The sequence below is a fragment of the Metopolophium dirhodum genome, chromosome 1 (genome assembly GCF_019925205.1).
Source record: "Metopolophium dirhodum isolate CAU chromosome 1, ASM1992520v1, whole genome shotgun sequence".
In the NCBI taxonomy this organism is placed as follows: domain Eukaryota; kingdom Metazoa; phylum Arthropoda; class Insecta; order Hemiptera; family Aphididae; genus Metopolophium; species Metopolophium dirhodum.
In genome coordinates, this window is record NC_083560.1 from 127,125,069 (window position 1) to 127,139,856 (window position 14,788).

The window sequence follows — 14,788 nt, forward strand, 5'->3', positions numbered from 1 at the left end:
AACAACTTACTATGAACCTTATATTATATTTTCAAGTTTTGTGACCAGACGAAAATTTTTTTATCGACATTAATTTAAAAGATAATAATAATTAATAATAATTGGAAATTGTATGGTGTACAGAAAATGCTTATATAAACATTTATTGAATGCATCTAGGGTAATTTTTTTAGATTCACACCAGAAACCAAAATCAATTTTGTCAAAAACCAAGTTTACGTAAAAATTCCTGTTTTTTCTTAATTTTTATTTTTGTTTTTCCCGGCGTTTTCGAAAACTACTAGGAATTTAAAATTTTTTCTCCCGAATGCACCATATAGACTTACTTTTCCATCGGAAAGGATACTAAAGTAGAAAATCGAAGCATTATTTCGATTATATTTATCGTGTAGGTACATAGACACAATTTTTTTTTTTTTAAACACACCTTTGTAAAATTAATACATTTATTGCTGTGCAAATAAAATGGACGGTAAAATACGTAAAAAATAATAAACACTGTTTTTTTTTAACACTTTTGCTGTTAACATTATTTATATTTCATACTATGTGTGTGTTCGATGGAATATCTAAAGAGTATAATATTTTAACATTTTATTAGGTATCAAGTATGATGGTATAAATTATTATTACATAAATACATAAATGCTTCAGACTGCAATCGGGCGAAGTTTCGAAAACCAAATCGAAACTAACGATTTGTTATCTTATAAACACGTTTACTATGTTAATATGTTATATTATAATAGTTGTTTGAAACTGCATATTTTATTTTATTTATTCTAAAAACTCGTATATGCACGCATAAAAAATGTTTAAATCCAAAGGACTTGGTTCGAAAACAATCCTTCGTCTATCGGCATGCATATTGTATACCGCTGCAGTGGTAAGGCATGGTTAGGTGCAGAGGGGGGGGGGGGCGTCAACCTGGTTTACCCTCCTCCCCACCCCGTCGTCTTCACACTAGATATTGCATACCTTGAAAATATGCCGAAACTGTATAACTTTACAATTATTTGTTTTTTGAATATTACAAATTAGATACAATTTATAATACGATCGTATGTGTGTATCTATATAGGTATACCTAGTAGATTTAGTGTTGTAATAAATATTTAAAAGGTATATGTTTATGATTGAATGATGTTTAGACAGTAAAAAGGCGGTGTTAAACGTTTTATGTTCTATCATATTTTTATGACGTTTCTTTTTCAAAATGACATCCCAATTTTTATGACGTACTCGTAGTGCTCGCGAAGTATATGGTGTGTCATAAGAAGTACCTATTGTTGTATAATATTAAAGCCCGGATTTGCATATGCATTTTATTTTCTGATTGATCTATGATATCAGTGGCGTAGCCAAGGGGGAGATAGTTAGGTTACACCATTGCCTTTTGTTTAATTTAAAGTATAGGTTCATTATATCAGCTCAATACTATTGATTTTTAGATTCTGGGTGGAGCGATAGATGTATTATTTATTCATCTTGATTATAAATTGATAAAAGAGAGACGGTCATTACCACAGCCGGCTGCACAGTGCACACGTGGCTCGGTATAGTCATTCTTTACCTCGAGTGCATTCCGTACCAATTGCTATTAAACAACCAGCATTTATATTAGCATGTTTATATATTGGGGAGACGTGTGGAGTCTTGAGTATAAGTTTACCAATAACTAATCCACTATCCATCAGACACAAAATATAGATGATCTGCTCGAAGCTATTCAAACAGCTGATGACGTGGCAAATATAATATAATCATAAGCATAAAGTTAGGTATGTATAATTAATGTAAAAAGTGAATTTAATATCGATGCTCTTCATTGAAGAGTTTTCAACAATTTATCCATAATAATACATTTTAGTATTCCAGTCACAACTGCAAGTATAGAGAACGATCTTTTTCGAAATTAAAAAGAAAAAAACATATTTATAAAGACCCCGAATAAAAATAGATTTAATTGTTTGGTAACTATAAATATAAATAGAGATATAATGATACACCATGATGTATTTAAGTAATTGGCTATTGCAATAACCAAGAAAATTATAATTAATATAGTTAAAAATATTTTATGATAAAATAGATTTTTAAATTAAGTCTTACAAAATTAACAATGTGTTTATACTTTTACAGATTTATGTATACGATTACCCTCCCCACTGTCTAATTAATAATTCCTGGCTAGTGGCTACCCAACTGTATGATAATATGCTAAATGAGCACACAGGTATATTCAGTCTTATGAAATTATAATTAAAATAAATAGGCGTTATTTTAATATCTATATAGTGTATATTATATTTATTTTTAAAAGCATTTTTGACGGATTGCCTAGGTATTAAGTCTATATTTAGGTCTCTCATAAAAAAAACCTTAGTTTATGTCAAAAAAATATATACTTATTAATATTTCTGTTTTTATAAGTTTTCCAGAAAATTACAATATAACTAGGCAAACTTTAAACATCCATGTTTACATTTTACATATTTGTTGTTTATGGTACGTTAGTATTGACTTATAATAGTTAATAATTAATTATGATATAATATGATGATAATTTATTATGATATTATTAAGTATTACGTATGCGATGTTTCAGGAAAAAAATAGTTCGGTTTACCGTATATTACTATAAATATTAATAGAAAAAAAGTACTCATAGTAAATACTTAAAATGTAAATATATTATAAAATATCCTTAGAAATAGAGACTGGCACATTGTTTTCGCTCAAGATGGTTTTTTGTGGCTATGCCCCCCCTCCCCGCAGTCACAACATCCCCCTTGTACGTTAAATTTCATAGATTCACAATATCATATTAGGTAAATGGTTTCATAATAGTTTTCAAAGACAATAAAATAATCTTGATAATCAATTAAATTAAATTAAATGTATTACCTATAACTATTCGTAATATTAATTATATTATAATATCATTTACACTTAAAAATATATTGCTTCCACAGTATATTACACCCAAAAGGAGTTGAACAACCAGAATTTTTTTTCGGGTAACGGAAAAGTTAAGGTAAGTTTTTAACAGTTTTACACTACTCCGCATATAGTTCAATTGCTCTCAATATAAAAAAAAAACGTGCCAAGTTAGATAGACAGGATTTGTGGTGCCACGAAACAGCCCCACATTTTGCGAACAACTATCCACGGAGGCGGAGCACGCGGGTGACAGTTAGTATAATATAAACCTAAAAATAATAACTTATGGAAATAATTGTTTTTCCAGATTAGAGAAGTCCAGAAAAACGATCAGTTCTGTCCGTAAAACTTTTCTACTATCCTTTAAAATGTATATTATCATTTAGGTACATCTAATTTATATAAAAATGTATATCGAAATTATTAAAAATAAAAAAAAATATAGTTGTTGAAAACAATGTTTAGAATTTTTACTTTTTAGTGCATAAAAACATTTTTTTTAGGACATATTTTGGGATTTTTTTAACCATTAAAACCACAGGCGTTATTATTGTGTAACTTACAAAAATAATAATTATTAACAATATTAACAGTTTTAATTTATTCTCTGCTTGTAATAATAGAAGGTAGGAAAGTTTTAGGGTGTTAAAAATGATATCAGAATAAGTCGTAAGTTATAAGTTTTTAAAAGTTTTATCTTTTAACTGTGGTAAATACCACATTGTACGTTTTTAACTTTTATTTTAAAATATTAAAGTACTTAAGTACTCATGAGTATTTATTTCATTACAGTTATTAAAAAAAAAAAAAACTCCGGGGGTATGTATACTGATGCAACAAAGGGACTTCCCAGTTTTTTGTGATGGCAACGCATATTATTTAAATACCTTTCGCTGAATATTTGGCAGCTTTTTAGTGAATTTTTAGTCATTCAGATTCCAATTAGTACGTGATAGTACGTGGGTGTATTATTTATAATATTCTACATCTAATGGGGTAGACATATTGCAATATTTTTTGTAAATAAAATTGAAAATTTCATAAAAGCTTGGTTTTCAAATGTTATGCAACTTGAAAATATTATCTTTAAAACTCTCTAATTCTACAGATATGAGTTCAATTTTGTCGAGGTCAGTATCATATTTATTGTACAGTATTATTATTATTATTGTTTACAATAAACAGATATATACGTAATTCTGGTTTTTTAGTTATTGCTGCCAAAATGTATGGAAGGCATTTTTAAATCATTACCTAATTGTCCGCCACTATTAGGTACAGGTTATAACAGTAGTAGTATATTATAATATATTATATACTGCTACTGTTATAATATTATTATACGTATAGGTAGTATATTATAAACGTGTAGACAGGCGATAAAATTTAAAATATAAAAAACTAGAAATGCAGTTTTTAGACTTTCTTTTTCTCTTTGACATTTTTATGGAAAATTATAAAATTTTTAGTTAATCATTAACGCGAATATCCTATAGTATCCCTATGTTGTAATTTGTACCACGACAATATTGTGCCATATACAAAAATTATATTTTTATTATTTTTTCTTTATATATAGGTAGTATAATTTATTACAGATGTCAACTTTCTGCTGTTAGAGTTAGTGCTTAGTTAATTTTCGATCCACAGAAAAATATTTTGAAAAGAAAAACCAAAGACAAAAGACTGACTCAATATCAGATTTAAGACACACATCAGTAAATTTGTTTTTTTTTTCGAAGGCCAATATAATAATTCAAAATCCTGTCTGGTTGGATATTGTCTGAAGATAAGTCTTCTTATATAATGAAGCACGGTCCGTGGTTTTAATAACTGTAAGACACGTAAACATATTCGGTCAAAAATATAGATATAAAATATAATATAATATTTATAAATAATAAATTTGTAAAATGCTATTTTCATAGGATATCTGATATACACACTGTCATACTTGTACATTAAACATTTATTTATTATATATTATTAGATTTATTGTACTATTTAAATGTGCCCTCTGGATTGCCCTCTAGAGTGCGTCTGGGGCAAGGACTCCTACATGCCTCTCCACCCTCAATCAGCACTGATTATAGCCGCATATTAGGAAAGCGGTGCAGATGATTGCGCGATGATTATACCTATGGGCTATGACGTTATAATACCTAATGAAAATAATAACAAAAATACACAGAAAGAGATTGCAGCTAGACGGAACGTCACGTCGTCGCCTGTTGATTATATATATTATGTACGTCATCGCTCATCGTTATATTGTGTGTGTCTGAGTTCCTATATAGGTATTACATGTTTATACAGTGAGGGGGGGGGGGGGGAGAGACAGCCAGACAACCAGGCAGACAGACAGAGAGTGAGGAGACAGAGACTATAAAAGCGGAGTACTTACCTATATTATTATGTGAGTGAAAAGAAAGTGGAAGTGGTTCCTGAAATCTCTTCTGGTTCTGTCCACGGCGGCGAAATAATGTAATAATAATATATAATATCTGAATGAGTAGGTATATTTACTAAGTACCTACTTATGCATACATACAATTATGCGCTTGTATTCTATATGGACTTAAAGCAGAGACAGTATAGTTACATCAAGACTCAGGAGATGACGACGACGATTTTAATAACAATAATAATAATATTATTACGCAAACGTTATAATATATATGTATTATTACGTGATCAACTCATTCACATCCGTCCGCGAAAGGACGTATATACTTATGTCCTATTATACATCCTGTCCATCGGAATCCGTACACGGCGAAATATGCGTCAAAACGTGTGCTTAGGTACATTTTCATCTTATGTGATAAGATCAATATTAATACTTTTAGATTCTGAGCGAAGCGATGAATGTATTGATTTTACAATAATGTGTATTTTTTTTTTATTTTTTTATTTTATTTTTGTGTTTATCGTCACCTTTTGGGACAGTAAAAGTGCTTGGATTTTCTTCAACAGTAACTTTTCTGATAGGAAAGTGAATCTAGTTGGTACTTTGGGGGGTCAAAAGCGACGTGAAAAACAAAAGAAAAATTAAGGAAAAACGGGAATTTTTACGCAAAATGTGTTTTTGAGAAAATCGATTTTGGTTTTTGGCGCAACTCTAAAACAAATGATCGTAGGTACATGAAATTTTGACTGAATGTTTATATAAGCATTTTCTATACACCCTAACATTTTCCAAATATTTTGACTTATTTTGAGCTGTTCACGGACATTTTCAGTTTCCGTTTTTTTTTCTATAAAAATATTAATAAATTTTCTATATATTTGTTGGTTAAAAAAGCTTGAAATTTTAATAGAAGGCTCCTAGGTTATTGTTTCAAAGGCAGATGAAAAAAATTAAAAATCCTTAGTCACAGTTTTTATTTATAAGCATTTAAAGTTCAAATCTTGACAAAATACAGAAAAATCACGAAAATTAGCAAATTATTTCAAGTTGAGAATTCATAAAAATTTTTCTTTTTAAATCTATGATTTGAAAATGTGATACAAGATTATTCATAGGTTTGTCTACCTTTATCAAAAATAAAATGTCTACAAGAAAGTCAAATTAAATTTTTATGAACGTTTGAAATTCATATTTTTACAATATTTGATATTCACTCGATTTCTCATGTAACGATTTTCTTATTTTGTTGTAATTAAAAAATGTAGATACTTGAAAATTTCACTGAATGTTTATATTAGCATTTTCTATACACGATAAAATTTTGAAAAAAATTTGACTCTTTTTAAACTGTTTACGGACATTGTCAGTTTTCACACAATTTTTGTCTGGAATAGTACCTAAAGAAGTTATCATTTATTTTGGACCTGTTACAGGACTCCTGTACCTACAACCTTCTCTATGTTAACAGAATCGGGAATCTCAACGCTAAACCAGTTTTTGACAAAATCTAGTTTTTTTTTCGTTGTTATTGAACAATGTATACCTAACTGTAAAACTTGATATCAACATAATATTATAAATAAATACTTTTTTGTCAATTTATTAATATGTGACTAGGACCTTGGAAATATAGTACATACATTTTTGTCAGTATTGGCCAGTAGGTGATTATGATGCTTATGGGAAGTTAATAATATACATAATATCAAAGAACAAACAAGAAACGACATTCCACAGTGTGATAACATAGTGGGGCCCGGCCGAGAAGTTATGATCAAACACTGGAGTCTCCGCCTTGAAGTTGGTAACGTTTTTTTTTTTTTAAAAGAAACACTATGTTTAGTCCACGATTTAAACTCATTTCAAAAAATGCGAGTGAAATATGCTTGTCAAGTAATGAGTCACACAGTTGCTGCTAGTTTAGAAACATTGATATCCTTAGGAATATTGCCTACAACAGCACAAGGCACTGTAGATCTTATCGATTCAATGGATAAGTTAAGATAAGTTTAATTCTTGTTCATCTGCTAGTGAACAACCAGAAGTGTATAATGTCAAACCATTCAAATCACCATTTAAAAAAGTTTTCAAACTGAATTTTTAAATAAAAAATCTAAATTTTTCTCAAATTTACATATTTTAAAATTGAAGAAAATAACTAATAAGTGGGATACTATTATTATTACTTGTAATATAACATTTTTCTATGGTTTGCTAGTTTCAATTGCAGGCTTACTTCGACTTCATACTAATTTATCAAATAAAAACAATAAGTCCAGACAATTTATCCAAACATACTAAACCAGGATTGTCTGGAAAACTTTTTTGGTATAACTCGAACTCAAAATAATAACTGTATAAATCCTACTCCAATTCAATTTCAAAGAACTTTTAAAAAGCTTTTTTGTGTCAATTATTTTCAACATTTGGAAAATTCTAATTGCATTGAGGATTTAGATTGTGTGTTAGCAAATTTGGATGAAGCTCCATATCAAATAGGTAAATGTATTAATAGCTGGAAATAATCCCATGATAAATGTCCCAGCATTGTCTGTTGAAAACAAAACGTATAAACATTTAGATTTGCCAGAGCAAAATGCTTTTACATACATTTGTGGCTTTTTGATGAGTAAATGCTTAAAGTACCACAGTTGTGGAAAATGCATTGAATATGCATGTTCATCAACAAACCTCACAGATAATACCCTTTTTATACACTTTAAATCACTAGCTGTTGAATCGGATTCATTATTTGGGAGTTTAATAGCCCCAGGTTCTGTTTTTTTTTCTATACATTTTTCAGTTGGATAACTTTTTTAAACAATTTATGCTAGAGGAACATGCGGGGTAGAAATTAAAAGATCAAATGATTAATCATATTTTTTTTACTCATCCGTGTGATAGTTTTTTAAATGAAATTTAGTTTTATTTTTATAAGATTTAAAATGTATAGTACCTACACTAACACAGTAACACATGCAAACAAATTTCATCACAAGATCAAATAAAGGCAGTAGAAAAATTAAAATATTGTCAAAATTGTAATTTATTATACAGATAAATAAGTATTTTATATATTATACAGTGTCGTATATACGAGACTATTTGATAAATATAATAGCAACGTTTGTAATGGTAATTTGTTAAATCGTCCTGTTACACCTTATAAATATATATAACAGATATAAGTAGTTTATAGTTTACTTAGTCTTTAAATTTCAATTCTGTATATTATAATATTAAAATCATAAAAATAAATTATTTTGTTTAATTTTTTATCAAAACTTTTGGCTAGCACCTAAAGTCACCCATTTATTTAACACAGAAATTTAGGGAGTGTCGCACCCCTAATAATATGCCTGCACACAGCATCCATGTTCATTAGATAGAAGGATTGTTGACTAGAGGGTGAGTGATGTTAAGCTCGCTGCAGTATTATGATATTTTAAAGAGTTAGCTATAAAGTGTTCTATTATAAATTATAATATTATAATATATGATTTATAAAGTATACTTAATATTTTGTGTACTGTTAAAATACTTATTATTTAGGGTTCTATTATATATTATATAATTTATAAAATACCTATACTTATTATTGTATACTCTTAAAATGCTTCTTATTTCTAACATAAATATGTTTTTAGGTTGCGTACAAGTATTTTATTTTTCTAACCGATTTCGAAAAATAGACATTTTCTCTGTCATGTTCATCAACAAAAACATAGTTACTTATGTTCCATAGATTTTTTTGTAGAGGAAAAATATCGAGTACCTTGCTATGGTTTTCTTTTTTTATATATTATATTACAACTTTTTATAGTTGAAGCAATGTGTTTTTATTTTTTTTTCTTCAGTATAAATATTATAGTTTAAACGTATTTATGAAAAAATAATTTTAGATGCTACGTAATGTATAGGTGTTATAAATTACAACGATGTATTTTTTTCTAGTGGAAAAAAAAAGATCTAAAAAGTTTCATTTAATATAAAAGGAAAATTCATGTCTAATCACTAATCAGTAGGTACACAATAATATACTTTGAAGTGGTAATTTTTTGATTTTCTCCGTAGTTCGAGTGGCGTTGCACAAAAAGACTAAACATAGACGAAATTTTCGAAAAATTGTTTTTTATTTGCAATCTTGATTTATTATTGATTTAAATCTATAAGAAAATTAAACATTCACCGTATTATCCGTTGTTGATAGCTCTGTAACCTGTGCTGCTTTTTCAAACATTATAATATTATAATCGTGTTAAATTTGATGTAAATTGTCGGAAAATTGTTTTTCATAAACTTAAATTTGTTTTATATTTATTTTATTCGCACATAGCTCACTCCACTATACATACAAAAACGTGAATAACTTATCATTTTATTTTCTGTATAGGAACATTTTGCATTTTGCGGTGTATGGATTAATGACTGGTGGAGTCAAGCACCTCTTATACATTTTGCAAACTATAAATATCAGGTTCAAGTATTTACAGCTGGTTAACCTGGGAGGTATGACATTTTTCGAAAAATGTTCAGTAAATTATATTATTATCGAACAAATGTAAATGTCTATTTCTTATACAATATTAATCAGTACGTCATATAGGTAATGCCATTTTAAGTAAATTATTCTGGTGGTAAATAAATTTTAAAAATCAATATTACTGTTGGAAAAAAATCAATAATTTGATTAAGTGGGGCATAGTGAGCGAAGCCCTCCACATCGAGATGTATTAAAAAAGTTGTATCCTCCTCCTCCATTGTCTGTGCTACAGATACACCGTGGTTCATCGTTAAACATAAATTAAACAGGTATATAATATAATAACGGTTAGTCTTACCAAACAGTTATTCGGTTCACAAATAGCGCATACTAATTAATATTATGAAAATTCGCAGATGGTTTCAAGCAAAATATTCAACTTTTGTAGGTCGAAAACAATAATGATTATATAATGTATACTATTACGGTTGTTATCATCTTCGAAAATTGTACGTGAAAAATGAAAATATAGGTATACCTAATGGCTAATTTTATGTGTTGATATAAAGCCGGTGACATTCATCGTGTTCAAGGGTTTGTCTCTTGTTTATTTAAAACACACACACACACACACACAGGCATCATAATGATTAGGTATTAGGTATAATATTATACAGTAGGTGTTGTAGTTGAAGTCAATGTATAATGCGTATAATATAAGTAAATTATACCTAAAAATTTATTATCTTATCAATATTTCTTATATTGTGTTATTCAACAAGGATGCCACATGCTTAAAAATAAAATATAAGATAGAATAAAAAAAAAATGTCTCGTATTTTCTATTTTGTATTTGCAGAGGTACTCCAGTTCAAAGTGATGACCACTCGTCATAATCACGGTCCTCTGGTCTTGAGTGGAAATTATCCATCACACATGACTCGTAATATATTATATAATATTAGACATACTATATGGGAGTTCCGTTGATTTCTTCTCAGATTTTCTCGAGATGAATAATTCATGTGATAGGTCGTAGGTGCACGCGGGAAATGGGTTAAGTCAACATTTGGTGTGAAATTGTATTACGAGTGTATTTACAGAACAAAAATACAGAAACAAATATTTTCCACCGTCTGTTCTATAAACAATTAAAGCTGTGCTGCTGTGCTATTGCAACTGTAATAGTCATTGTGTTGTTTAGAAGTGGTTTAAAGACTATATAAAATGTGATTTTAAACGAGTAAAATACTAAGATACTCTATTGCTCAGGGACTTAATATATTTTTATTTTCAGTTAGAAAAGATTGCAAATGATAAGTTTTTATTACATTTTTTACCAAAGACCATTATAATAACTTACAATAACAGGAAGGTAACCTAACATGGTGTAATATAAGACAGTATCTACAGCGCTAAAAATATTACCTATAAGTCTGAAATGCACATAGATTATTATTAGATTTGAAATATTTTCGTTTTACTCACTTCTAATATTATATTATTCTACGGGATACAATATTGGTTTTAGCTTTGCACTTATAGAGTAGGTTTTTTCTATCAACAATTGTTAACAAGGAACCATTGAGATCTTCAAGGTTCTTTGCACCTGTCTGTTTGAAGTTTTTCAATTTCCAGATTTTTCATTAGAGTGGTAACTATTTGATTTTCTACAGTAGCTTAAAAACGTAAAAATGTAAAAATACAAAAATGCAAAATGAAAGAAGAAAAAATAAAACTATATTTTAGGATTTTCTAGGCATAATATGATTTAAATAATATTTTGGGTCATTTTGTACTGATTATAGAAATTTAAAATTTGTCTTAATATTTTAGATTCTGAGCGATAAATTATTGATTTTACTATGATGATATTTTGAGTGTTTTATTTTTTTATGATTGTTATCACCTTTAGAAGCAGTCAAATTGCTTTGATTTTCGACATCATCATCTTTTCTGGCAGGAAAGTGAATCTAGTTATTACTTTAGACATTACTAACCACTGTGTGACGGGGAGTTATAAGACCAGCACCTCGGGGGTTTTTACACCTTTAGCCATATGTCTCGAGGGTGGCTCCTTCACGCCTTTGGGTGACGCGGAAACATCCCTCCGACGGGTTACGTCAGGGCGCCCTGGCGCCAGGCTGACGGTCCCCCGCCGGCTACTCTCGTACGAGATAGATCGGTGGGTTTCGTATAACCGCGTCGGCGAGCGCTGGATTCGACCCAGGCAAATAACTCCCCTTCTACTAAGGCGCTATTCCCAGCAGCCCCCGCGAGGCCATCCACATATGTCGCGAACGCGCGGCCGGCGGGCGCGAGCACTCGAGGTACACGCGCACGTCGGCCGGACGCACGCCACACATTACTTTAGACAGTCAAAACTAACAAATTCTCAGTAGTTTTCAAAAGCTTCGGGAACACAAAAAACAAATTAAAGATAAACGTGGATTTTTATGCAAAACCAATTTTGTTTAGACTTTTAGAGACACTTGAAATTTGAAATTTTTTTCTATAAATATCAATAAATCAACTGTTGTTGGGTCAGGTTCCTCATAAGTTGTTATAATAGCAGTTGAAAAATATTAAAGCTGCGTACACATAATTTTTTTTATAAACAATTAAAGTTATATTTTGACCAAATACAATAAAATCTTGAAAATTTGAAAATTATTTTGTAATTAAAAATGTATTAAATGTTCAATTTTTATAGCTAAGGGTTGAACATTTAAAACGAGGTTCAAGTAATTCATGCTGTAATCAAAAAATCTAAAACACGTATAATCCCAGTTTTTTTTATAGATATTTTGTGTTCAAATTTGGACGAAATTAAATATTCAAACGAAAAATAAAGAATTTAGTTAGCTTTCAATTTTATTATTATTTAAACATATTAGTAGTGGGTACTTTAAATGTATTAAGTATATTATTATAATGAATACGCACACAATGACTTTTTAAGATGCAACTTTTTTAGATTTTCTTTTGTAGTACTGTATTATACTAATGTCTAATGGCAAAATAACTTATTTCAATATCAATTACTTATATCGTAAAGTATTCTTAGTAATATAATAGGTCTTCGCTCAGAATCGTTTTTTATATACCTACAATGATTATATCATTTATATAATTTAATTTAAATTTATCACATCCATTATAGCGACCACTCTTTAGACACCTAATGTACAGCAGAGCGGTATCATTTTTTTAGTTTAAATTTGGAAAAAAAATTATGTTAAAGTTTAAACAAAGAATAACAATTTAAATTATTTTGTTGCAATTTAAAAAATATTTATCGTATAGGAAGTAGAAACTTTAAACTTTTCGTTATTACGTATGATATATTTTCTGTACATAATTGAAAAATATTTAGTCATTTAAATCTTTTTAAACACATTTTAAGCTTTATATATTATATCACAAGAATATATTTATTACACCGATCTATTGTACGACGGCATTGCCTTATTATAATAACAATGATACATGATAATATAATATTATAATTTTTATTATAAAATATATTTATACATGTGAATTTTTGGCAACAATTAGTTATACCTAACGTCTTACTATGATTTAAATAAATAAATGAAAATATCTTTTGAAGTAGGGTGTAACAGACACCGGTCTCCACTCATAGAATCCTTTTTCGTATCCAATGAGCTTATGATTTATTATCAAATTCAAATTTAATACATCCTTTACAGTCCTTGACCTAGTCATTGACGAAGTACATTCAAAACCAGCTATACTACAAAGCAGAGCGATTTTCCTGGTATTTTCTATTTAAAATCAAGATAAAATGCAACTTTTAAAGTTTTAATATTCTTCTCATTTATACAATTTTTACAACTTTTTAGTCATTAGGATTTATGACATTTTTATTAAATTAAAAATAATATTAGCTTATATCATTGTATAATATGGAGAATAATACTATTATAATACATTTCCCAAAAATAAATATCCATTTTATTATGATTCAATGCACGTCGGACTTTAAATATAAAATCGTCAACGTGGAATTTGAATATTAATTAAATTGTCATCATTGAAAATTATAGGACGCGATAGTTATTAAATTGTTAATTATTTATATGTGCCTACAGAATATCACTTTGCCGAATAAATAATATATAAATAAATATATGTATAATATAATAAAACGTATACATACCATATTTTATATGTTTGTGCATATTATTCAGTTTGCATTTATATTATATGGATTTTCCAGTAAATGGCAAACAAATGATGTTCGCGTAATAATATACCTACCTACCTACTACACCTATTACCTATAATGAAATACTATGATGTTTATTAGAGTTAGCTCGTGGAACAATAACAATTTCAATTAATTCACAGTTAATTACATGTGGTACACCGCAGCCTGCAGTATGCATTATGCGCTGAACGCCTAAAGGGATCCACAAACACTATACAACAGTCTCCTGTCCCCGAGACCGGAGACGCATTTAAATCAATAAATTTGAATATCTTTTTGGGATAAACCCTGCGTAGTAGGTACTGAGACGCGTCGCGAGCTCTGCGTATTATTATAATATTGTAGGCGTGGCATTCTGCTCCGTCAGTGAAAATCACTGTTCGGCTTTTTTTCCCCACTGGTTAGGTTAGGTTAGTTATAATATTATAATGAGCTACCAACGAGTGTCGATTAGCTACAGGTTTGTCGAGACGTATTTTACGCAGCAAACGAATTGCGTCCCAAGATCCCTTTTTCATACGAATTGCGTCCCGATAATATTTAAAAACTATACTAATTGCCAAGGCTGGGCAAGTTAATGATTTTTTTTAACTCAGTCAAGTTAAGTTAATACGCACCAATAACAAAAAGTTAAAAGTTAAAAGTTAATTTAACTATAGGTTAACTCAGTTAAGTTTAAGGTTAATACACACTTTTTGTTAACTTTTTATTAAGTTAA